This window comes from Delphinapterus leucas, chromosome 10 (genome assembly GCF_059928025.1).
Source record: "Delphinapterus leucas isolate spDelLeu-1000000601 "Yukka" chromosome 10, BTC_Dleu_Yukka2, whole genome shotgun sequence".
NCBI lineage: Eukaryota > Metazoa > Chordata > Mammalia > Artiodactyla > Monodontidae > Delphinapterus > Delphinapterus leucas.
In genome coordinates this window covers 794995-817500 of record NC_143138.1, presented here as the reverse complement: position 1 = coordinate 817500, position 22506 = coordinate 794995, and the positions used below count along the sequence as shown (strand labels likewise).

General features: G+C 51.5%; 1 long non-coding RNA gene across 1 annotated transcript in view; it reads left to right on the top strand.

The window, feature by feature from the left end:
* The window catches only part of LOC149748107 (uncharacterized), a 46026-nt gene that overhangs the window by 3211 nt on the left and 20309 nt on the right, over positions 1-22506 (top strand). The window contains exons 1-2 of the long non-coding RNA XR_016394488.1: positions 1-10314; positions 11021-12913. The exon at positions 1-10314 is cut by the window's left edge and continues 3211 nt beyond it. This is a non-coding gene — a long non-coding RNA (uncharacterized LOC149748107). The remainder of the gene's footprint in view (positions 10315-11020; positions 12914-22506) is intronic.

Sequence of the window (22506 nt, the reverse complement as noted above, 5' to 3'; positions counted from 1 at the left end):
CGGGGTGGGTCAGGTCCCCAGACACACTTACTGAGGAGACCCTCTTCCGGGACCTTTGCTGGCCCGCGGGTTTGTGGGTGCCCCTTGGAAAACACAGCCGCCGCCGAGGAAGATTGAGGTGAGCAGGAACCCGGAGGTCACGGTAGCAGCTGTACCTGCCCCGCAGGTCACACATGCCGTCTCCATCCTCACCACCGTCCAGAGCCAGAAATGCGCCCATTTTCCAGGTGGGAGGATGGGGGCCCAGAGCCCTTCATGACGAGCCCCAACCCAGCTAGCAAGAAGGAGCTGGGAGTGGAGTCCAGTCTGTTTGGGTCCAAATCCACGGTTCTTCCGCCTCGTGTTGCTGTGGGTCCTTGTCCTGAACTTTCTGCTCGCCAGCCTGGCTGTCTTGACCAAGGCCTGCAGGTTCCTGGAGGCCACGTGTGTAAATGGTTAGGAAGAGTTAACGTCCCCGCTTGCCGCGTGCTGAGTGGTGTGCGGTCTGCCCTGCGAAGAGGGACAGCACCGTGTGGGCAGCGCCATCTGTGTCCCGACCATCACGTGTGAGTTGGCGGGAGGGGCAGGAAATTGGGGGTACTGGGTTCAGCTCCACTCAACACACGGACGTGGTGCTTTGGCTCCTTGAGACCACGTCCTGGACTCCAAGTGGGGGGTCCTCTGCAGAGGAGCCTCCCTGCCAGCTGCCTCCGTAGACAGCTTCCTCCTCACAATGCTCATTGAAGGAGTTCCCAAGAGCCGTGACACCTGGAGGCCTGTTCGTCACCATCCCTGCTCACCGGAGGTCCACTACACATGAAGAATGAGGGCAAAATACCGTTCATGCAGCAAACCACTGAAAAAACGAGAAAGGAGCACCTCTGGGGTGGAGGCCTGCAGTCCTGAGCCGCTTGTGACGGTCCGCAAGGGCGTTTGGACCAGGAAGGGCTGTGGCTTCACAAGCACAGAGGGTTCTGACCTCGCCATTGTCGGGAGAAGCATTTTCCTCTGGGATCCAACCCGACGAGCGGCGTATTTCTCGGTGTGAAGCAGGACCACAGGCCCCAGGAATGCTTGTCTTTAGCTTGACTGGGGTGCTTTGCTCTGTTATCGGGATGGGGTCCTCTTGCAACGTGAATCCATAAACCCATCCAGACAGGCCCGAGAGCGTCAGGGGAGGTGGGACGGGCCTGTAGGCGGCAGGGGCTACACCCGCGGCAGTGCCTGGCCCGTTGCAGGGGAGCCAGGAAGGCGTCCCGAGGAGGGGACAGTCTGAGGGCCCTTGCCTGGAGCAGAGGCCTGTCCGGCCTCCTGGACCGGGAGTGGGCAGCAGCCCTGGACCTCCCTGCCCTCCCTCTGTCCCCCCAAGAGCCCTTGAGGGGAGGTGGCGGTCGGCTCCCTGGACCCATGCCCAGCCGGGCTCTGGGGTGGGCATAGCCCCAAGACCTCTGCAGTTCCCAGCGCCTCCGCAGACAAGCCCCCCTTTACCCTGGCCAAGTGCCCTGCACACTTTCCCAGGTCAGAGCTGACTCTCGGGGCCAGGGCAGATGCTCAAGCCCAGGGTTGCGGGGCCATTGACTGGGGGTCAAAGAAGTGTGGCTACTGCCGTCCAGTCGGCAGGTGGCAGAGTCTCTCCTGATGGTGTCCTTGCACGAGACGAAGAGCCCATTAGGATGGGCAGACAGGAGACATCTGGCTGTGTATGTGCGTGTGTGCCTGTGCATACGTGTGTGCACACATGCCCGTGTGCATGTGTGTGCTGGTGTGTGCACACGTGTGCCTGTGCACGTGCACATATGTGTGCATGTGTGCGCAGTGTGCCTGGGTGTATGTGCCCATGTGTATGCAGGGCACACACGTGTGCCTGTGCCCATGTGTGCATGTGTGTACATGTGTGTGTGCACATGTGTGTGTGTTGGGAGTGGTGCTCCTGCGTGGTTTTGTGTGAGCCCATGTGCTCCTTGGGTGGGCGGTGTCCACGTGGGCCAGGTCTGACCCTGCGGGCGAAGGTTCAGCCGGTGAGACGCTGTGTGAATGAGATTGGAGAGGCACACGTCAGCCATGCACAGCCCTGTCTTTGGAACACCAGCCGCGTGGGAACCGGGAGTGAACAGCATTTACTGGGCACGTGTTATGTGCTGCCACCCCTCCCATCTCCTAAAGAAAAGCCATCTTAGAAGGAAGTCCACGGCCTTGGCTCTGACTTGACCCAGCCGGGTCCAGATGCAGGGAGGGTGGTACCCAGTGAGTCAGTCGGCGGGTGAGCAGTGAGAGCTTCTGGATCCTCCCCATGTGCTCCTGCAGCCTCACCTCAGTGCCCACGGAGACGATTATTTGACAAGTATATTAATGTCCTGGGGCCGCCATAACAAAGTACCATAGGCTGAAACAACAGACATGTGTTTTCTCATGATCTGGGGGCTAGAAGTCCAAGATCGAGGTGTTGGCAGGGCTGGTTTCTCCCGAGGCCTCCCTACTTGGCTTGGAGATGCCACCTTCTCCCCATGTCCTCATGTGGTTGTCCCTCTGTGTGTGTCTGTGTCCTCATCTCCTCTTCGTATAAGGACACTGGTCCTGTGGGATCAGCACCCATCCTAGTGACCTCATTTTACCTTAACCACCTCTTTAAAGACCCCTACCCCCAAATAAGGTCACATTCCGAGGTACTGGGGGCCGAGACTGTACCATATGAATTGGGGTCAGGCCCAGTGCAGCACGTCACAATAAGCGAAAATCCCAGCTAGGAATCTGGTATTTGTTAATGCAGAGTGCTTATCTGACCTGTCTTGAAGGCCCCCCGACCCCATCTTCTCTGTCCCTCGGCATCCCCCATGCCAGGTTGGCTCTGGCTATGGCACTGGGCAGGGGCCACTCAGAGAGAGACAGCCGGGGGGGAGGGAGTGCAGGGGTGACCCAACCCGTGAGTCTAGGGTGGGGGGTAGAGAAATGTCCAACAGCCTGGGTCTCGATGGGAGGAGAGCAGAGCCATTCTGCGGGCTGTAGGAATCCCCCCAAGGAAGGATGTGGCCCCATAACCAGCAGGGCTTTGTGCTGAGTTACGGCACCTGTCACCCTGGCCTCAGAGTCCGTTCCTTCTGTGTGGGTGTTTTCTTCTGGACTAAAACATTTCTTTTAAGGGCTGTTGGGACACTGAGGTGAACAAGATGCTTTTAGCAGGAAGGGCCCCTGGGGGGAAAGCTGTGTAGCTCCCAGACCTGGAGGGAATTTTCCAGCCTACAGCACAGAATGGTCTTAGCCAACACCAGAAAATGGGACGTGTGCTGAGATAATGAAGAGTGTTCTGGAGATGTGTGTGAACAGATATATATATATTTGAACCTCAACTGGACATACTCTTGAACATTAAAGGGTTAAATAAAAGGCAAGCAAAAAGTAAACTGAGGTTGATGACAATGTGAATGACCACAGATCCATGTTTTTACACGTGACCTTGGAGACTGCCCTGTTGAGCTGCCCTTTTTACAGATGAGAAAACTCAAGTGCAGACGCTTCGAGGCCAAAGCGGCCCCTTGAGTTGGTGAAGTGGAAACGAACCAGAGCCTCCACTGCGGGCCCAACACTTTTCTGAAACCCTGTGGACCAGAACTTCATCATCTGGGGGAATTTCATCCTTCATAGCAGCCTGTCTTGACAAAGCTGGGTTTCCTAATTCTCCTTGGGTCTAAACCGGGTACTTCTAACTCAGAAATTGGGCAGCTTCAGAATCTCAATTACGCGTTCTGCCAAGAGGTTAATTCTCAGTGAAGTAAAACTTCAGGTATTTCTTCCCGGGATATAATTTGAGGGTGCTCTCATTTTTTCTACTGAGTGTTTTTTAATTCTTATTTTTTTCTTCATCTATGAATACAAACAAACAAAGAGGCCTCTTCCTCCGTGCCGTGGTGAGCATTCTAGAGAATGTACATTAAAAAGTCTAGGACCAACTAACAGTACAATTTCAAATTTTTTGAAGGGCTGTTTCTTTTCTCTTCATTTTCCTTTTAGTGACATAGCTAACAAGTTTGCCGCCAAACACCTGACCCCACTGACACATTTTTTTTATTTTAAAAATGTGTATTTTTAAAATAAAATTTATTTTCTTTTTTATTCTTGTACTCAGTTTCCCTTAGCACATTTTGCTTTCTAAACTAAGAAAGGAAACAGAAAAAAGGAAAAAATTACCTTAATTTAACTGCTTTAACACAACTTTGCTGTTCTCTTAAAGACCAAAAAACCTACAAAACACAAAAACCAAAAACTGCAAAGTCTAGGCAATAGTAAACATACTCTTGACAACCAGTGAAAATACGATTCTGTGAACAGATCATCTGTGGAGCCGGAATTTCCAGTTTGCTCGCGGGACTTCCCAGGGCGCCGGGCTCTGCCTCTTGCACTGAATAAACATAGAAACAGTTCCTCTCTCCTCGCTGAGCAACCAGGCAACACAGAAGAAATCATTTTTTTGTTTAGAAAGAAAATAAAAGAAAGTGCTCTTTGATGGACAAGGTGTGACGTCACCCCGCACTGAGGCTCCTCTGGGTCCCGCATTCATTCTGGCGCCTCCACTGTCAGGTCACCCGTCGTCCAGGCCGGAGGCTTGGCATCCACACCACGGAGAGCGTCAGCCAGAGGCCGGGTCCGTGCACCCGCCCCCCCCAACCCAGAGCCTGGAGCTGGAGGTTCCAGGAGGCAGGAGGCTGCAGCCCTAGTGCCTGTGCATCCTGCACTGTGTCATTCAGTAGTTGCCACGGGCTCAAACGCAGGGTGTCTGTTATGGTTTCGACCTTCCTCGCCTGTGCCCACTGTGTTGTTCCAGACCGACACCTACATAAACAACCCTTCTGCAGGGCTCTGCAGACGTGCCTGCGGTCACTTTGGGTCAAAGGATGGCGCGGGCCTGCCCCGTGACATGACCAGGTGGTGCCCAACCCGGTCAGCACGGGTGGGCTGGGAGGAAGGCATCTCTTGGACCAGCGAAGAGAGGGGAGGGATGAATTCCAAGACGCTTGCATCTGAGAGTCGGGTCTCTCCTTCTCCTGTGACTCTGGTTCTGACGCTGTCTGCTGGTTTATATAAAGTCTCAGACCTCGGTCTCGGTTGGCTGAGTGCTTGCCATCATCTTGGGGGCTGCAGTTCTATCCCACTTAGAAGGCAGAGTGGATGGTGCTCGGAGCGCTGACTGCAGGCTGGACGCTGGCATTCACATCCCAGAACCAACACCCAGACGCTGTGTGACCTGTCTGAGGTTCTTAACCTCTCTGGGCCTCACGGTGAGATCTGTTTCAATTCGGGGGAAACCTGGCACCTAAAGTTTCAGAAGGTTCCTCTCTTGAAGTGCATCTGAGCACTGCCCACTGAGCTCTGAGAACCTTGGTGGGGTCTGCAGGTATCTGTGGGTATTTATTACAGCTGTCATCACCTGTTGACGTTCTTGCTGTTGGGAAAGGCCGCAGGGCAGGGTGTTTCGTGGTGGGTGTGTGACCTGGGCTTCTGCCTTTGAAGCCAGCCCTGCTGGCCATGTGGAGGAAGCTTCCTTCCCAGCCTGTCCCCCTGTGACCCTGTCCAGGGTGACGACACCTCACGATATGTCTTGTGAAATTACAAGAGTAGCTAATATCTCGGAGGAGAGAGAAAGACCCGGATTCCAGGGGCTTGAGGCTCAGACAAGTCCGGGAGGCTCTTTAAGGAAAGCATGAGAAGCTGGTGTGCTGAACGGCCTCCGACTTTTTGGATGAGGGGCTGTAGCCTGCACAAGGTCACACGTTAGCGCTGGGTGTGAGGTCAGACCCCCGAGCCGGGCACCCAGATCTGCGCTCTACCCTGCTGAGCTGCCTTTCCCGAGATTGCTACCAGCAGTCTCTTCCTGACTCACCCAGTTTGGTTTACTGGTCTAACCTTATAATGTTCCCTCTGCTCCCCGGAACCACCGGCCCCACAGATGTGCTTACGCAGCCCTTCCCCTCCCGCCTGGAGAGCCACTTTCCAGCTACGTGATCTCAGGCTCCTCCATGAAATCGAGACCACATTCAGCCCTGTTCATCCCACAGCAATGCTATGTCAGGAGGAAATGTCCGAAGGCACTTAGAAAACCGTACAGTGCAGTGCCATATATGTGAGCTACGGTCGTTAGCTCCTGTCCACACCGAGCTTTCCTGGCTTACACGCTCTGAATCTGTCTCACAGGTCAACGTTCCAGCCTCACCTGCTTGCTTTCTGTGAGTTTGTTTTATTTCTATTACCAAATCATACATTCTTTGCAAAGAAATCAGACGTTTCTGCCTCTGCATCCTTTCCTAACTAGCACACTTAGAAGTCTCTTCAACATATTTCTTATAAAATTTTAAAATTTGTTAACTTACTCAGATTTGTGATAGCTTAAAGTTTTGCTGGTTGCCTCAGATATTCATGATTTTATCTCAATCGCTTCCTAATTATATCTGAACGTTAAGTTATGAATTCCGTGGGCTCTCGTGTATGTCCTAGCTGTAAATTACAGGTCAGACAGGCAACTTGTCTCCTGATGTACAGAGCGCTCGAAAGGCCTCTACACGTTTCACGGGGCCTGAGCTCGCCAGCTATGTGGGCTGTGCAGAGCTGGCCAGGCACACAGCGTCAGGCCTTCCCGGCCGTCGTTCTGGTTAGAACTCTGTAGGCGGAAGAAAGAAGAAACCAAACCCTGTATGAGAGTTTGACACTAAAGAAATGTAGTTGTTAGGAACTCATAGCCTTGGAGAAATTTTGTCCCAGCACGTTTCACAGTGAGGACTGGGGTCTCCACCAGAGTCCACCTCCATGGCCGAGCAACCTCGCCACACCTGCCTCACTTACGTTTGCCCACCAGCTACCTGTTCCTGCATCCGGCTGCCAACGCATCTTATTTTTAAGTACATTTCAAGAATGTCCTCCTCTCCGTAAATACTTAGCCTTGAATGAGTTTGATATTTACTCACAGTTTTTCTCTTTTGAGGTAAACTTGACTCAAAGTGAGATGCAGATCTTAAGTGTCCTATCCTTTGGGTTTTGAGAGAGGTGTTTATGTAACCCAAACCCATATCAAGGTGTTGAACGTGACCATCAACCCAGTTCCACGATGCCTATCAACTCCATCCCCACCATCCTCGGATGAACTTTTCTTGTAGAATTTGATGCAGATAGACTCACGTGACATGTCTTCTTTGTGTAGTCTGTCACTTAGCAAAATGCTCTTAGGATTCACGTGTGTCGTTGTGCATATGAGCAGCTCACTGCGTCTCATGGCTAAACTGTAGCTCATTGGAGGGGTACACTGCAGGTAACGTACCCATTCTCCAACAGACGGACCCCAGGGCTGCTTCCACCTTTTGGTTATTGTAAATAAAGCCATTACAAACATTCTTATGCAGATCTTTTGTAGCAATACACTTTTGTGTCTCTTGGGCAAATACCTACTAGTAATTGCTGGATCATAGGGTAGATATATGTTTAGTTTTTAAGAAACTACAAGGTCTTTTCCCAAAGTAATTGTACCATTTTATACCTCCACCTGATTGCTTTAAATCCTCACCAATATTAAGTCTTGTCAATCTTTCTTCATTTTAGGGAATTCCCTGGCGGTCCAGTGCTTAGGACTCCACACCTTCACTGCTGAGGGCCCTGGTTCAATCGCTGGTTGGGGAACTGAAATCCCACAAGCTGCACAGCGCGGCCAAAAAAAAAGCCTTCTTCATTTTAGATCCTCTATTTGGTGCCTAGTGGTACCTCATTGTACTTTTAATTTGCAATTCCCTAATCACTGGTGATGTTGAACATTTTTCACATGCATCCCTTCTTTTGTAAAGTGTTGAAATCTCTTGCTTTTATTTATTTATTTATTTGCGGTACGCGGGCCTCTCACTGTTGTGGCCTTTCCCGTTGCGGAGCACGGGCTCCGGACGCGCAGGCTCAGCGGCCATGGCTCACGGGCCCAGCCGCTCCGCGGCGCGTGGGATCTTCCCGGACCGGGGCACGAACCTGTGTTCCCTGCATCGGCAGGCGGACTCTCAACCACTGCGCCACCAGGGAAGCCCATCTTGCTTTTATTTTTATTGAGTTTTAGGAGTCCTTTCTATAATGTGAATATTTCTTTTGCAAATAATTTCTTCCAGTCTGTGTCTTGCCTACTCATTTTCTTAATGGTGTTTGTTAATGACCAGCAGTTTAAAATTTTGATAAAGGCTAATTGTTTTTACTTTATGATTACTGTTCTCCATATCTTGCCTGAAAAAAACCTTTGCTTACCCAAAGTCACAAAGATATTCCTATGCTCTCCTTTAAAAGCTTCATGGTTTTAGCTTTCACATTTTAGTCTATGAACCATCCCAAATTAATTCTGGTGGATGGTGTAAAATAAGGATCGAAGTGTGTTTTTCCCACAACGATGTACCATTTGTTTGATCTGTTTTCTTACAGGGTCTCACGAGCAAGGCCATCTTTATTCAAGTCCACTTGTCCCTCTCAAAGGCCCACAGGCTCCCTTTCTCATTTCTGAACAGCATTATGATGAAGATTTTCCTTATGTAATAGATCAAGGTCTAGAATACAGCATGCCAGACGTGCTTGAAAACCACTTCAGTAACTCAAATCGCAGCCCACCACCCCACAATTAAATCAGTTATGGCACACCCACATATTCTAGTTTCTGCCTACTTATTTTTCTTAACTCATCTCCAATATGTTTAGCTAGTATCTTTACTATTAGTATTTAGAGCACTTTGTTTCATGACAGCATTACTCAGTTATTGGATTTTATAGTCAACTGGAAATAAAGTTTTATTTCATAACTCATTTTATGTAAGTAAACAAATCACTTTGTTGAGCAAGGGTGTTCCATCTCATGATGATGGCAAAGAATTTGGGGATTAACTAAATGATGGATGTTGAATTTAATAGGTCATGACAGATCTGAGGCATAATCTTTTAAATCCTTATGAATATGTTTATATGTTGCGTTTTACTTAAATACTAAATAGTATCTTTGGACTCATAAAATCTCCCACATATGTCAAAGCTTAAGAATTCATAATAGCATAAACTGTTCATTCATTCTGGTTCTTTGATTTGTTTTTGATAATAGCCCATAGTATAAATTCCTCAGAAGAATCTCTTCAACCAACAGACAATGCCCCACACATCCATTACCCTTACCCTGCTTAGCAGACTTTCCACAGCTCATAAAATTGGGAATCTCCTTTCATTCTATTAGGAGAGTCTGATGAGGGCTTTTCGCTTTAGCAGGGCAGATACTTTTATTTATATTTTCCTTTCCTTGATACAAACATGGAGACCAAGAGGGTCTCTTTTCTTCGACCTAGAATATACCCTTTGGTGTATGATGAAATCTGATGTGAGGTGAGTACGTCTTGGGCTCCAGGGACTCAAGTGTCTTGGCTGAAGAACTAAAGGATATCAGGATGGGATGATCGCCCTGTGTGGACAACTTGAGGGCAGGACTCCAGGATGCAGTAGAATTATCTGGTTGAAATCGTGTGCCAAGGATTTGTAATGAATGTGTGTGTGCACGTGTGTGGGTGATTGTATGTATCAATTAGGTAATGTATTAACTAATGTATTACTCCAAACTTAGCACCCTAAGACAACAAACTATTATATCACAGTTTCTGTGGGCGGGGCGATGGGGAACACTCAGCCAGGTGGTTCCAGCTCAGGTCCCACCGTCGGCCAGCGCTGTGGTCATCCAGCGGCTCTGGGAGGGAGCGTCCACCTCACGTGTTTGCGAGCGGACCTCTGTTCTCGGTGCCTGTTGGCTGGGATCTCAGTTATTTGCCCCAAGGTTGCCTGAGTATCCCCAGGATGGCAGCTGCTTCCCCCAGAGCTGGTGATTCAGGATAGAGAAGAGACACAGCGTTTCACGATCCCTGGCGCTGTGTTCCAGTCTGTTACACAGACTAACTCTGGTGCAGCCTGGGAGGTGGTATCACAGGTGAGTTCCTATTGTAGAACTGGGCACGTTGGTGATGTACCTAATATACAGATGTTTCTCTATTTCATTAGCTTTAAATAGCACTTTTCTATCCAGCAGCACAGCCATGATAATGTTACATTATCATAACTGAATCATTATAGGTAGTATAACAAGGCCTTATTATTTTTTGGAAAACAATCTTTTCTATGTAACTCCTCACTCTGAGAGGCTGAGAGAAACGACCACGAAACAGATCTTCAAAGCACCGGGCAGAACATGGAAGCAGCAGTTACTGGTACTCGCCTGAAGAACAAGAGATGCGCCAAGAGTGGCTGGCCTGAATGTCCCGTGCATGGGAGGGAGGGACATGTTACAGGACAGCAGGTGGAGGCTGGGTAAGGAACCGGGTCATAGCGCTGGGGGGTCACACGTGGAGCTGAGACTCAGCCCAGCCCTTCAGGCTTGAGCCCGTCGCCTTCCCGATACCCCTGCTCTCCGGGACAGAGCCCCGGACGCCGCAGGCCTCGGGGGCCCAGTCTGGCATCAACGTTAGGGCTTTGTGAGGTGACTGCAACACACGTTAGTGCTTCACGTCTGACCTGTGTCTCAGGTTAGCCCTCGTCCCCACTGGACCCCCTGACCCTTTGGGGCTCCTGCACTGGGCTGGCACTTGGACCTTAGGACATTGGGGTTTTGCAAGGAAAGGAGCGGTGTGTGAGCTGAGAACTGGAGAATGCCTGGAAGACCCTGGACCCCTGTCCTTCCCGACTCACCCTAAGCCCCCATCCCGCCTGGCGCCCTGGGCTAAAGGATACGTGACGGTCAAACAGGTGTTTGAGCTGTGAGGTAGGAAGCTGTGACCTTCCTTGCATTAGCATCCGTCACAGACTCATCCTGGGCTCCCACCCCTGAGGTCACCTGGGGGAAGCCGTACTGGGGCCACCTTCGGAGGCTCCATCGACCCCCTCTGGTCGAAGTTCTCAGCTGCAACAGAAACCAACTTGGGCCAATTTTGGGAGAAAAAGGATGTATTAAAAATAAAGTGTGCTGACCCTCCGGGAGGCCTGGGCAATCTGTCTAATCCATCTTCCCATCTTGCAGAGCCAGGAAATTCCTATGATGACATCACAGACTGGGGGCCAGTTCCCGCGACCAGACCACTGGTGCCTGTGACGCTGACATCATTGAGGCCACCCTCCGAGGGGCACTGGTTGCCACCTCTGCAGACCAGAGGGAGCTACTGCTAGAAGGGGGTCCATGCATCACCCCTGCTTTGCATCCCTGGCTCCTGAGCCTACGTCCCCTGCCTGTGTGCCAGCTGCAAGGGAGGCTGGGGAGACAAGGTCGGCTTCCACGGAGGGGGCAGCCTTCCCCCCATCACGACCTGTAGAACATCCCTAAGCTGAGAAAAGTAGTGAAGATGGAAGGCGACCCAACAAGAATGACAGATGTTGGGCTTCCCTGGTGGCGCAGTGGTTGAGAGTCCGCCTGCCGATGCAGGGGACACGGGTTCGTGCCCCGTTCCGGGAAGGTCCCACATGCCGCGGAGCGGCTGGGCCCGTGAGCCATGGCCGCCGAGCCTGCGCGTCCGGAGCCTGTGCTCCGCAACGGGAGAGGCCACAACAGTGAGGCCCGCGTACCGCAAAAAAAAAAAAAAAAGAATGACAGATGTCTATCACGGCTCTGCCTGAAGTTCTTTTCTGCACTCTTTCTAGTGAGAGCATCCTTGTGGGAAGCCTCACGCCACCCGGTTACTATTTTAGCCCCTTCCAGTTAGTTTCCCTTCAAAATGAGTGAGTCTGTAGTCACCCATCTGATTGGACGGGGTTTGGAGGAGAAGGAACTTTGGGTGGAAAGAAGCAAAAAAGAGAAGTTGGGGGTGGAGGGGGTCCAAAGAAAATGCCACAAGTTTTTACTGGAGTTGACCTGTCTGCCTTTTTTTTGTGTTAAAGACTCCTGTAATTTTCACTCTGTACTTGTTCATTCCAGGGCTATAGATCCACCCGATTTAATGCAGTCACCGCTGTGGGCCGCTCCAGTTTTTGCCTGTCCTGGTAGGCGGCCCACGGAGATTCTTTGGAAAGTGGCCTAAGTTATCCCTGCTTGTGCTCACCCTTTCCCTGAAGCCTCCCAGACTCCTCTGGCCTCCCTTGTGTCAAGATCAGCAGAGACCTCACTGTTTTCTAGTTATTTACCAGCTGGTGCCTTATTCTCTGCTCTAAAGCACAAGCATCCAGCACGTGCATGGAGGAGGGAGGCCCGGGACTCAAGGGGAGCAGAAGGGAGGCTGTCTGACCTCGACTAGGTCTTCAGCAACGACTTCTCGGAGGAGCTGACATCTAAGGTTCGTCAGTCTGTCTGACCTTCATAGGTGTTCACCCCTCACCCCCAAGAGAAAAGGGCTTTGTTACACACATGAGGAGCTCAGTCAAAAATTCCCGAGTCAACGCCGCTTACTTCAAATGCAATGGGCACTTTGAAAACAAATATGTTTGTTTTGTGTGTGTGTCCAGGGCAGTATTTTAAAGCAAGCATCTATCAAACCTGCGGCAACTTCAGCCTCAGGACGTTGTTGAGCAGAAGAGCCTCGTAAGGTTTTAGAAAGGATTAGCCGTGCATGTGAATAGGACCAGGTTCTGTAATTATTCCTGAAACCCTTTCTCAGTGGGCAATTAGGGGATTAACCATACAATTTGATCAAATGTTCAGGCCTTTTACATGCTGTACGGTACTTACCAGGCCCAGGAATAAGTCCATTTGTCCTAACGTAAGTCATCCTTAAAAGAATCGCTCAGCTAAGAGATTTACCACCGATACTTAAACTGAAAGCACTTCCACTCAGACTAACACAGCAAAACTTAATGATTTTTTTTGTCTCAAACATCACAGAGAATTTCAGCCCTTCTTAGAATTTCACGACAGCACATCATCCTCCTGTGTGGACCGTGCTCCAGATCAAAGGCCCTGCGTCTACACACGAGCTTCACATTCAGTGTAAGTAATTCTTATGGAAGAGAATGGTATGACGAAAGGTCAATTGTAGAACTACAAGGGATAATACCGTGCATTTTATGAAGTCAGTGGGCAATGAATAGATGTTCTCTGAAGAACGAGCTTCCAGCATCTTAAGGAGTGAGTTACTCACAGTAGGGTCGCAGCCTTCTTTGTACGTGAATTCAGATTTTCCATCAAGATTCCAGCGCAGAGCTTGGTATTTGCTGTTCCCTTTACATGAGACATTCACTTTGAAAATAAGGGGGCTCTTGACAATGATTTAAAAATGTTTTAAAACTTTGTTGAGTTTAATAACACCCACGCACCTATATCCATTTTTTTCGGAGGAGAAGAGGCCAGGGTCTTGATCTTTCAGGAATCCGGCTGTGCTTCTCTCTCGGGCTCCCTGGCCAGCTCTCGTCTGTGCCCCACGTGTGCTGCCTGTTTCTCGCCTTCTGCCTTTTTGCGCTGTTTCTTGCCTGGACTGCACGTCCCACCCCTGGTCTTTCTTGTCACGCATCGGACGCCTACTTCCTTAGCAGGGCCCTGTTCCAGCATCACCCCCTTGGGGGTGATCAATCTCAGGCAAAGATGCTTAGACTTGCTTTTGTGCAACACCCTTACTTTTATGTAACTCTACTGCTAAACTTTTTATATTCTATTGCAAATATTTGTCTGTGTCCTCAATAGTGGTGACGTGGTGGGCTGGTGGCAGTGATTTTGTTCTCCAGAAAACATGCGTCAATGTCTGGAGACGTTCCTGGTTGTCACGACTTGGGGTCCAGGGGTAGAGGTCAGGGTGCTGCAAAACATCTTACAACACAGGACAGACCCACAACAAAGGACCGTCTGGCCCCGAAGGCCAGCAGTGCTGAGGCTAAGAAGCCTGGTCACACAGAGTCCTTTCCTCTTAGCCGGAGTTCTCGTCAGCAGGGCCCGACACACAGGAGGCACCCAAATCTTTTCAGACGAATGAATGTCGTGCATTTTTTTAATCTCTTCTCCCAAACCCACAGCCGGAGCTGGGTTCATTGTGGTGCCAGGAACTGGTGTTGATAAACTGTTTAACTGAAGAGGTGAGTGAAAGAAATGCCCTTGCACTTCGCCTGGTGACAAGCGTCCCCAGGAGCCCCGTCAACTTCTCCAGTCTCCTGCCCAGTTCACTTCCTTCGGGGCAGGCCCAGTTTCAGATGAAAAGTTCCTTTTTTTTGGCGCAGAATTGTCTTGCCCAGAAAACATCTCCTTTCCAGCCCCGTGGTTCCCACGTGGGGAAAGAAAGTAAGAAAGGACGGGGTGCTGGGCTGCTGAGTGAAGAGAAGCAGCGGGGCCTCCTCCCTCCGGCCGTGGGGAGTGAAGTGTTTGGATAAGCATCGCTCTGGGCTCATCTGGAAAGTATGCATCTTGAAAGGGAGATGAGGCAAAAAATCCTGCTTGATCCCCAAAACTGTCGCCTGGAGGCTCGGCGCCCCCTGAGAAAACTGGGCGACTCCAGGCTGGAAAAGTTCAGAAACCCATTAGGCGGCCGCTGGGGGTGCAGGCAGTGTCGAGGCCTAGCTCCGCGAAGGCCACAGGTCATCGCAGGCTGGCTTCAGCCGGATGTCGCCACCCACGCGCCCCTTTGAAGGGAGGCTCATTAACCTCTGGTCTCACTGAGACCAGACCTTCTCTCACCCGCCCTTTGAAAGAGCCGGTTCCGTTGGCCGTCCACTAGGACAGCAGACAAAGGTGCGAGGCGGGGTTGCGGGGTGCGGGCGGGACGCTCGGGCTGCGTGCCCAGGTCCGCGTGATTATGGTCTGTGTGGACAAATTGCCGATCACGTCCGAACTGCGATCACAAATGAAACCTGACGGCGGGGTGGACCGCGGCGCTGAGAAGGGCGGGAGTCGGTTTCCCCATGAAGGAGGTCACCGCCGCGAGTTCCCGTCTCCTCGAGCAGGGCCCGGGGTGTTATACCTCCCAGACGACTCCTCGATGGGTTTCCATTCTCGGCTTTGAGTTGACCCTGGGCAGGAAGAGGTCACCTGGCCCCTCAGTGGTTAACCGTGGCCAAGTGAGCTTCCCAGAAGGGACCGTTTGCTTTAGGTGCTGCCCTTCTGCTTACTCCGAGGAAGCGGTGTGTGATTATGTTTGTATGCGCGTGGCTTCTCCTTTTTAAACACATAGATTACAGGGTGATTGCACTGTTATTTAGAAATCGGTGAGTCTAGATGGGGCGAGCGCACCCACAGGGGGAGGCTCCGCCAGCCCGTGGCCCGACGTGGGCTGCTTGCAGAGACCCGCGTGCCGGTCCTCCTGTCACTGCTGGGTGGCAGCGAGCGCACTGCTCCACACAGAATCCAAGGAGCAACTGGGGGGTCGGTGAGGCTGGTCCTTTCTGGGAGCCCCCGTGGCAGGTTTTCATATGACCTTGTGGAGACCTGGATATCAATTTCTGTGGCTTATGTTTCGCCTCCTGGAACTTTTAGCTGTAAGTACCAAATGCGCTCGCGAGATACACTGTAAAATAATTCTGCCCAAGGGCCAGCGGAAAATGTGGGCAATCGTGGTTTCTTTAGGTTGTTTCTGAGACAGGGATCGCACTGGCCCCAGGGGAACACAGCGTATGTTCCTGGAAGAAGCTGGTCCCTCATGGGGTCTGTTTCTCTCTGGCGCTCAGGTGCTGAATAGGGAAAGGGGAACGGTCCCAGGGTGGTCAGCAGAGGGTCAGAGGTTCCCAGCTGGGGTGACTGTGCCCCCAGAGGACATTTGCCAACGGCTGGAGACGTTTTCGTTTGTCGGTTTGGGAGGGTGGTGGGTGTGCTCCTGGCATCGAGTGGGCGGAGCCTTGGGCTGCTGCTAAACGTCCCCCAAGCACAGGTGGCCCCTCAGCGCACAGGATGCCCAGCCCGAGGTGCACGGTGCCCAGGGGACAGATGCCGGGGGACGTGGCAGTGAGACAGTGCCTCCAGAGCCCCGGCCCCGTTCCCCACTCGCTCTTCACTTACCTGGAGGCTGCAGCGCACGGGAGCGGCGCTACCACCTCCTTCGAATCACACACCTGCAGGCAGCGCCCTTCTCTGTGTTCCTTGGGCCGTTTCCCCCGAACCCGGTCCCCGTAGACCCCGGGCTGCTGGCCCCTCTCTCCCGTCGTCCTGACATCTACATGGAGGGGACGTGCGCCCCTCGCCTCCGGCGTCTGGACTCGGCCGACAGGCTCTGCCCCCGCTCTGGCCCCGGCGCTGCCGTGTCTGCTCCTCTGTCACTCTCACGGCCCCGCCCCGCACGCTCTCCCCACACCCTGCGGGCACCCAGGCTCTCGGCGAGGGCTCGCCTCCCCCAGCGCCGTCTGCTACGCCCTTCCTGTCTCTCTGTCCGCGCCCGGCTGACCGTCGGGGTTCTTATGTGAGAAACTAGAAGTAGCCCTGCCTGCACCCGGTGATGGCCGTCTCTGCGCCTCTCCCAAGACGCCCCCCTGCTGCGCGGGGGCCCCACCTCCGCTTGCCCCTCCGTACAGAGCCTACACCGGCGTCACTGACTCTCCTCCCCTTGGCTTCATCCCAAACAGCGTACAGACATTCCAGACTCTTCCACCTAAAAAGCCCTTCCTGACCCACCGCCCGCCCGGCTACTGCCTTACTTCTCCCTCCCCTTTCACAGCAAAACTCTTTACCAACCGCACTCTGGCCTATTTCCGCTTCCGATCTTAGCATCTTCTCCAGCAAATTCCGTGTGGCCAGTCACGTGGTCAAGGGCCAGCCCATCTCGTGCTACTTTTGTCAGTAGCAGCTGACAAATCCACAGCGATCGTGCCCTCTGTCCCCAGGGCTTCTGGAATATACAGGCTTGTTTGGTTGTTTGTCTGTTTTTGTTTATTTTGGGCCTCACAGGCAGCTCCCTGCCAGCGTCCTTGGCTGGCACCCATCTTCCGTCCGCCGTCCTGTGCTCCCTGACGCAGGCCTGGGACTCTAAATGCCGTCGATTAAGTGTCCTCCGCTGATTCCCACACGGTCTCTTCCTGAGCCCTGGACTTCAGCACCGCGCTGTCTGCGTGGCCTCTCTCCTTAGACGGGTCTGAGGCTCCGCGGATTTTAAATTGCCGACGTTGGAACTGGGTCTTCCCCATCTCATTTGTTGCCCTGACACATGATCGTTGGAGCCTTGATTCCTTCATTTTCCTCACCCTCCTGGTCTAAACTCGACCACGTCCCATCCACCCTCCCTGAAAAGCCCGTTGCTGGTGTGGCCGAGGCCCCCGGCTGGTCTTCTGCGAGGACCTTGCTGCTCCCCTGTCCCCTGCACCCCCGGCCCTGGCCCTGGCCCCGGCCTCTCTCCGAGTCTGATCTCTTCAGTGGCCGCCAGAGTGACCTTTAACATGTGCATTAAAAGCAGGCCCCTCTCCAGATCAGGGCCCTCCGAGGGCTCGCTCGTCCTTAGGATCTGGCCAGGCCCCTCATCTTGGTCTCCTGCCCTCAGGCCCCGGGCCTGGCTCCTCTGAGGACCGGCCACTCCCATGCTCAAGCTTTGGGGTCAGGCCTCAGCCCCTTTACCCTCCCTGTTCCCTCTGCCTGGGACCCTCTTCCCCAGGGCCTTTCCATGTGCTGCTTGTATAACCCGGGGCTTATTAAATTTCACCTCCCCGGGCAGGCCTTGCCCACTGCTGTGCTCAGGAGGTGACCTCCACCCGCCTTTCTCTTGTTTTATTTCCTGCCTGGCCTTGATCACCCGACAGTGCACATTCTACGTGCCTGTTTACTCTGTCTTCCCTGTTAGACTATCGGGCCCCCCGGGCAGGGATTTCATCTCTTTTATTCACAGTACATCTCTGGTGCCTGGAACAGTGACGGGAACAGAGTGGACGCTGGCTGGATGCCTGTGAGGTCCTCTCCCCTGAGACGGACCAAGAGAGAGACTGAGCCCAAAGCTTCGGTTCCTGCAGTCCTGAGAGCAGCGGTATATCGCGACGTCTTTTTCCATCGGTCTTAAAAGTAGGTGGAGCGGGTTAGTCAGGAATTCCTCTTTTTCTCTAAAATTCTTGGGGGGAGGGTAACCAGAAGTGTGGAAAACTGGCCTCAGGTTTTGGGCACTCTGATTGCTTGTCCGATGCTGTCTCTGTTTGCTGTGTGGTCTTGAGCCATGAACTTCGTCTTAAATTTCCATATCCTTCCCTAAGGGTTGACTTGTTTGCTCTGTTAAAATGCAGACACCTCTGGGAGACGCAACATTAAAGTTCTACTGGAAAGGAATCAGGAGGCTCTTTTCTCTAGCTCCTCCAGGGGGTGCTAGACAAGGGAAGTGACTTTATTCTCACTCTGACGAGCTCATGCTAGAATTGAAGAGTTTTGAAAATTATTGCTATTCTTTCCAAAAGTGATTTGAGGCAAACAGCGACAAACCCAAGATTTGTTATTCTTATTGTTGTTATTATTTATTTATTGTTATCATTAACAAAATCTGTGACAACCATCGCAATAGCTCTAAAATTGTACCGAAGATAAAATAACCAAGACTCTAGTCCTAGTTCTTCTATGACCAGAGTTAAAGGACTGTTTCAGGCAGTTCACTTCGCCGACGTTGGCAGGTTTGCAAAGCTCACGTGAGTTCCTGGGGGCATCGGGCTAGGGGAGCTCGAGTCCGCCCCGCCCTCAAACATGGATCTTCCTTACGTGATCTTCCCCAAGAAGCCGTGTCTGGGAACCTTTCATGTTCTTTATTTGTGCCACGTGTACTCATGTGTTGGTTGTGTATTCTACCATGAATGTTAAGGCTGTATATCTATACAGAAAATAAATTTAAGGTTAAATACCTTTTGGAGCAAGGTGGGTTTAAAAAATGAATAGCTACAAAGTTTTATTTCAAGGAGACAGGATAGATTTGAGGGATGATTATCCTTGACCCAGTTTCTGTATTTTGCTAAGAGTGTGGAAAATACTTTTGCAATTACAGGGGTTGGATTTGGGCTTCTTGACTCTGTAACGAGCTTGAAAAAGGATGTTTATGTAATTGAACTCAGGGCCCAGCCTCACCAAAGCGGCAAACAAGTCACTCTGCTGTTCTTAGCGCCAGCAGTTATTACAACCCCACATTGCATCACTTTTCTTTGTATAGATCATCCGTCACTGGAACCTCTTCAGGTCTCTCTTACCATTCTCCCCCTTGGCCTTAAAACAAGTTTACTGAGCTAATTCATTACTCTTGCTTTTGAAATATAAGCATTGATTAGCAAGTTTATGCCAAACGTCTTACGTAAGTTTTTCCTGGAAACTGTAAAATCTAATCTGAAAAGGAAAGAAGGAACAACTTTTACAGACGTTATTATAACACACACTGAGAGTTTTCTTTGTTGCTGTCCAGTTATCTCTGTAGCTTTTTTTTGTAATTGGAAATAGACCCCAAAGATTCTGATTGTTTCAGGCAAATCAGGAAATGAATTTAAGTGTTTGATCCCTCTTGGCTAATATGTATTGATTGGTAAAGTAAAATTTTCCCACTTACTTTCACATTTCAAATAGTTATAATTATTCTTTCCTTTTCCCTTATATTCAGAGAAGAGAAGTTGATTCAATTGAGATCACTTTTTATCAACTGCTCCCTCCCCCGCACTTTTAAAGGACATATTTAAGTAGCTCTCATTTTAGAGAAGAGCATTTTGCTCAACCAGCTGCTGCCTAGGTTTCATCCTACGGTCTGTGCCTCAAACAACTGGCCTCCCCAGAAAGTCTCCATTGTAACGACCGCCTATCCCTTAATTACCTGCATCTGTCGTCCTTCTAGAGGCTACCAGGCACTTTTCAAATACCTGATCTTTCCTCCACCTTCTTTCTCTTCATCTGCTTTGCAGCACTTTGCACGAGGGCCACGCTGTCCTTCCAGCCCTCTCCTCCTGAGGCTTGTGACGTCGAAGCCCCCGGTCCTCTGCCTTCTGACCTACTCGTCTCCTCTGGGCTGTTCCCCGGGGGTCGCTCTCCAAGGCTCGGGTTCCCATCAGTGCTCCTGCTCTCTTGTCCCGGGTAAACATCTTTGTGTCACGACTTCAGCTATTACTTCACAGCTGAGACACACATCCCTGGATCTACTCTGTCTCCCTCCCCGTGTCTCGGACTGTTTTCCAAAGCATCTTTGCTATGACGTGTCATGATCATCTCACGCTCAGTGAGTCTGAAGCCACGGCAACACAACTGGTTTCCTCTTCCAAGTCCTTTATTTCCATGAACGATGTCACTACTCTTCTAATTAAATAGTTTCGGAATCTTGACATAATCTTCCGCATTTTCTCTCTTCTCATATAACTACTTTATAGATGATGATAGGTACGGGCCGTTTCTGTCAGTTTCCACATTACTCCTCAGTATTACTGATAAGTTGTTCCTAAGTGCAACTGGTAGCATGATTACCTGCTTACAAAGACGTCTTAAATTTGAATGATCTGACCAGTAGCCACAGGACGAGATCATACTAAAACTGGAAGGATAATCACGATGCTTTGAGTCAGCCTTTTGACTCAGAGTAACTTCTAGGGCATAGTCTTATCCACCCAACCATCCATCCATCCATCCATCCATCCATCCACATCCATCCGTCTACCTACTTACCTACTTACTTACCTATGGACTGACTATTTCTCTCTCAGCCTTGGCACTGCTGAGAATGTCTTTACAAACAATTCAGTGTTCTGTAAGTAATATTATGATATTCAGCCTGCATTGTCTACCTGTATTTATTTTTCTAAAAAAAGACTGGTTGAGGAAATTGTTTGGACAAGCCCTTATCTGTGGCTTCCGGTTAGAGGATTTAGCATGGTAAGGAATTAAGAGGCACCAAAGAAAGAGCTTTGCCCAGTGGAAATTGGAAGACATTTTATTTACAAATGCAGTGCAGAGTACAGAATGCCCTCTTGGGCGCAAAGCCCAGGGCCAGCACTTTGCTTGTTCCGAGAAGCACGCTCTTCTTATTTCTAAAAATGAGAGTAATTGTACCTATTTCATAGCCCTGTTGTAAGTGGTAAATGAAATGTTTGTAAAGCCTGGACACAGTGCCTGGCACATGGAAAAACAGAGCAAGGTGAGCTCTTGGCCGAAACAGAGGCGGCGGGATTGCTGTGGTTGGAGCTGGGTGGGGGGCCTGGACCGAAGCTCACCCTTCCCGCGGAGGCCCAGCCCTGTCCACCTGGCCGCCCGGTTCCCTGGGGGTTGCTCCTGGCTGCGTCCCCGGCTGAGGTCAGCTCCGTCTCGTGGCTGTCAGGATGAAGCCGCTTGCACACACAGCGTCCCAAGCTGTGGATTGTTTGGGAGGCAGTTTCCATGTGTGTGCAACACCGTTTTTCTCAGTCGGAGCAAAGCCCTCCCGAGACCCCACGCGGACCGGAGTGGGATTTGGGCTCTGTGGGTCTTGAAGGCTGACGGCCACGGATTCACACCTTCGTTACAACACGTTTATAAACCTACTTTATCCTCAAAATGAGGCTGGGTGCCGTAGGAGTGCTGTTCAGTTTAACGCACGATCAGCCCTCTTGGAGATGAAAATACCAGCCGAGAGAGACGTGCCAGTGCAGGGGAAGAGTCGGCTTGAGGTCCCGCCCTCAAGGCTCACCCCACGTGAGCCCTGGGGTCTGAGAAAACCTGCATGCCAATTTCAGCTTTACCTCTTTCCAGCTCTTTATCCGGCAATAGTATCTCTCTGAGTGTCTGCAGAGATTAAATCAACCACTTTACGATCTGCCCAGCACCGCGTGTGCATGCATAAGTCTTTTCAATAAAAACGATTTTTCTGTTACTACGTCACGCAAAAATGTTGGGAAGATTTTCCTCAAGTGTGAAGCTTGCGCTGGGGTATCTGGCAGAGGCGTCAAGACCCTGATAGTCAAGGGGAGGCCGCATCTGGGGCGGTGGACGTGACCTCACAGGCCAACACTGAAGAGCAGCCTCGCTCCTTAGCCCCACTGACCCCAGTTCCAAGGACGGGATTGGCTCTTGGTCACTGGGTCCCGGTCCATCTTGGGAATTTTCCGAGGGCCCAGACAGCTTTAGGTTTGAAGCTTACCCTTGTCGGTGTGAGAACTCTGGCCCCAAAGCTCAGCCCCGGAACCTGCCTACGGAACAGGTGGGTGCCTCCCCCGGCCACCCCTCCCCAGTCCTGCGATGGGCCGCTTCCGAGTCCTGGCCCCTGCGGGTGTCCCCCGCCCTGCCCTCTAGGCTGTGACAGAACAGCATGTGGCGTGCATGCCTGCCAACCTGTACGAAGCAAGCGCTGGCCCCTCAGCTGGCTCCTGTGAAGGGAGGTGGTGAAGTCGGCCTGTAAGTGCCCAAGGAGGAGGCCTCAGAGGCTCAGGTGCCAGGCGGCTGTGCGGTGAGGGTCACACCAAGAGCGCACCAGGCATTTTGGTTTAAAATTGGCAGACGTTCACTGTGTCAGGAACCCTACTGGCTTTGGAGTGAGGGATGGAATAAGACGTGGTCCCCGGGGCAGCTGCTGGGACAGCCGGGTCAGGTCTTCGACCCCGAGGGCAGACGGTGGTCCAGGTTCAGAGGCCCGTGTTTGGAAGAGGGGACAGTTAATCAGTGACGAGGCGATGCGGCTCCTGCCAGAAAGGAGCTTTCTGGTTCTCGCATTCTTGCTC